Source organism: Dasypus novemcinctus, chromosome 19, assembly GCF_030445035.2.
Source record: "Dasypus novemcinctus isolate mDasNov1 chromosome 19, mDasNov1.1.hap2, whole genome shotgun sequence".
NCBI lineage: Eukaryota > Metazoa > Chordata > Mammalia > Cingulata > Dasypodidae > Dasypus > Dasypus novemcinctus.
In genome coordinates, this window is record NC_080691.1 from 13,592,737 (window position 1) to 13,596,271 (window position 3,535).

A 3,535-nucleotide genomic window follows, 5' to 3' on the forward strand; every position below is an offset into this window, starting at 1 on the left:
GTGCCACACAGGGGTGTCCCCCATGTAGGGGTGCCCCATGCGCAAGGAGTGTGCCCCACAAGGAGAGCCGCCCCACGCAAAAAAAGCACAGCCTGCCCAGAAGTGGTGTCACACACACAGCTGATGCAGCAAGATGACACAACCAAAAGAGACACGAATTCCTGGTGCCACTGACAAGAATGAGAGTGGACACAGAAGAACACACAGCGAATGGGCACAGAGAGCAGACAACAGGGGGAAGGGGAGAGAAATAAATAATAAATCTTTTTTAAAAAGCTGACTTAGCTATTTTTAAACAGAGAAACAGTATCCTCACCCTAGAGTCCTGGATAAGCAGCAGGAGCCACCTTCTATTTAGCACATTGTTTTGCTCTTGTGATATTCATTTTCAAGTTTCTCTTTGTAACAAGTGATATTAACATTGTCCATTTACATAACAGCAAGCTTCCTTAAAAATGAAAAGAAGGTAAAATAAAAGTGAGATAAGCCTAAGGAAACAGGTGGTGACTACTAGGACAGGGGCCAAGATGGTGTTGGAGCTGCGAGGGAGTTCCGGGAGGGATTGGTCGGAAGCGCTGCTCTGGGCCTTCGGGAGCCCCCGTGCAGGTGGTTGAGCGCAGGTGTTACCAGTGCCTGGAGGTGCTGCCGGCTCAGGAAAGGCAGCACCTGGCTTGAGCTCCTGGCAAAGGGGCGTGCGCATGCTCCAGGCTGGCAGGGAGGGGACTTCTCCAACCAGTGGCCCTCGGTGCTTCTAGGGGCTCGGGAGCCCCGGGGAGGGGGGACCCCAGTGCTCAGGTCAGCCCTGCCCTGGGGTCTGGCTGCTTCTTGCTAAACCGGAGCGTCAGTTTCCTCTGCTATGAAATGAAAGCATGAGCCAGATGGATTATTTCTTTCCATTTGTTGTTATTTTTGTTCTCCCAAGTTTCCTGTTCTCCACCATATTCAAGATATGCCTCCCCCGTGAGAATCCTTCTGCTGTTTCTTCATGTGTATACAAATATGTGCAGCATGGAAGTGCAGCCATATGTACGTGTGTCTGCATTTACATATGTGTCTACATTTGACAAGTCACGAGCCATACATCAGAGGCCAGGTGCAGTTCCAGCCCAGGTAATGTGGCACTCAAGTGGAAATAGAAGTATATATGTGTACAGGGTTTCAAGTTTGCTTGTTTTTGTGGTTTCATTCTATACACGTTTATTTGCAATTTACATTCCTCAATAAAATACATCACTGATATCCTTTAGTGCTCAGTAGACTAACCCTAAACCCCCCTTCTGGTCAAGGGCTCTACACTGTCTCCTAATTTAGTTATGCATCATTTATTCAACCATTCCCTTTTCTGGGACATTTAATCTGTTTCCTGGATTTTCCTGGGTTTTTGTCTTGTTTCGTTCTGTCGTTTGTTTATTCAGCTCTGTATTATGTGGACTAATATTTCGATCACTCTTAGAAATTGAGTAGCTGAGTCCAAGGGTATATGAATTTTTAATTATACTCGATATTGCCAGATTAATGCTCCCATCAGTAGCTGATGAGAATACTGATTCCTGCTCATCCTTGCCTGTTAAGTCATCACTGAAATTTTTGCCAACCCGGTGGGTGGGCGAGTATGAAAAGCTCATTTAGGAGGCCCCTAGCAGTGCCAATGTTCTGTGGTGCTCTGTGGGAAGATTCACGCTTTGAAATTCTAAAATAGAGTTGATTTTTCTCCTTTACAGAAAGATGCTTTCCTTTGCAAAAGGATTCAGACCTGAATCCTTAAATAGCAGTTCCCTTGGTATCCTCAAGTGTTTATGAACACACAGGAAGCATTTAATTTGGTAACTAAATAAAAAAGGGAGAAACGGTACATTCAAGAGGAAGGTGGTTCAGCTCTGAGGACTGTTGGCAAATCTAAAATAGCATCATTAGGGAAGAGAGAACCTGATGAATTTTTAAATGTGAGCGCTGCCTTGGGCACCGGGGAGCCACCCACGCAGCGCCGCCCTCTCAGTCGATGCACAGCATCGGCGCGGTTCTCTCTTCCTTCGCCGCTTGCGCTTGCCTTTTTATTTTGCTCTTGATTTGCTTTTCCTTTGTGTTTTCAAGGGGGGCTTAAATCGCTCTGTGAGCGCGGGTAGTCTGAAGACAAGGCAAGCAGAGACGCTGGTCCTCTGCTGAGCCGGGAGGGCTCACCCCGTCAACGCCTCCAAAGACTTCTCCAGACCCCCCGGCAGGGGCCAGGACAGAGAGCAGGAGGAGGTGAGGCAGGGTGCCCACCTGCCCTCTTTCGACCCTGAGGGGCTGTCCCAGCAGAGTGGATGCTGGGGGAGGGCGGAGGACGCCAGGGGGACGCTGCACCACCCAAGCTGCCTCTGGCCACTGATAGATCATGTTTGAGTTGCCAAGATTTTAGCAGATAAATGCTCTGAAAAAATAGAAGATTGAGGCGATGGAGAAGGGCAGGTTTCCAGCAGGCAGGGCTCGTGTGGGGTGGTGGGGGGTGGCCAGGCTGCTGTCGAGGAGGTGGCACTGGAGCAGAGGGCGGCGAGGAGGGCTGCCGGGCAGCCGTGAGGATGGCTGGAGCCGCATCCCTGGAGCAGGAGTCTGGTAGGAGGTGGGCAGGGTGCACACAGAGCCCAGGGTGGCTGAGCTGGGGGTGGGGGACAAGGCAGAGGACAGGGGAGTGAGCCGGGCTCCACAGCAGGTGTGGGCAGTGAGCCTTGCCTGTGCTCAGACGGGCTCGGACTAGTTACCGCGCTTGCAGAAGCAAGAGGACTTAGGAGAATGTGCTCTACAGTCAGGGTACAGCATCCCTTCTTCCTGTGAGATGCTCTCCCTGATGTTTCCAGACCCTGCGGGCTATGCCCACAAATGCCCAGAGCGTGTCTACGCAGAAGCTGCCGCAGCCCCGGCTTTAAGTGTATTTGCCTGACCCCGGGGTAGAGGTGGCATGGTGAGAGCAGCAGCCCAATGCAGCCCTGCTGATGGCCGAGCCCCGGAGGAGGGGGGAGGCCACCCGGGGGCAACTCAGTAAGGGCTCCTGCCGGCAGGATGACGGGGGGTCCGGGGACACCTCAGGGTGACCCTCTGGCAGCCCAAGCCCTGAGAGCCTGCCTTCAATCATCACTGGTCGCTCCTTCACCAATATTCACTTGTGAGCATCTACACTGTGTTAAATTCATAATGCCAGCAATCGGGTAATCATTTATTAATTGGACTCTTTCTGTAAGAAGAAGTAGTGGCTTCTCCTCTGCCAGGGGAGGGAGTCCCCTCCCCAGAGGATGGGGGAGCCCGGCCAAGGGGAACTGAGCTGGGTAGCAGATCCACAGCTGAGCACAGACAGAGGAGCGGACCAGCGGAGCCCAGAAGCCTACAGACGCGCCTTCTGCACCTGAGGGCTCGTGAAAAATGACACATTGTTTTCTAAACCACTCAGGTTTTTTTCTTCTTCTTTTGAAATAATTGTAGACTTACAGAAAAACTGTAAAAATAGTACAGAGTTCCCATAAATCTTTCACCCAGGTTCTTCTCATGTTAACAGCTTACGTAA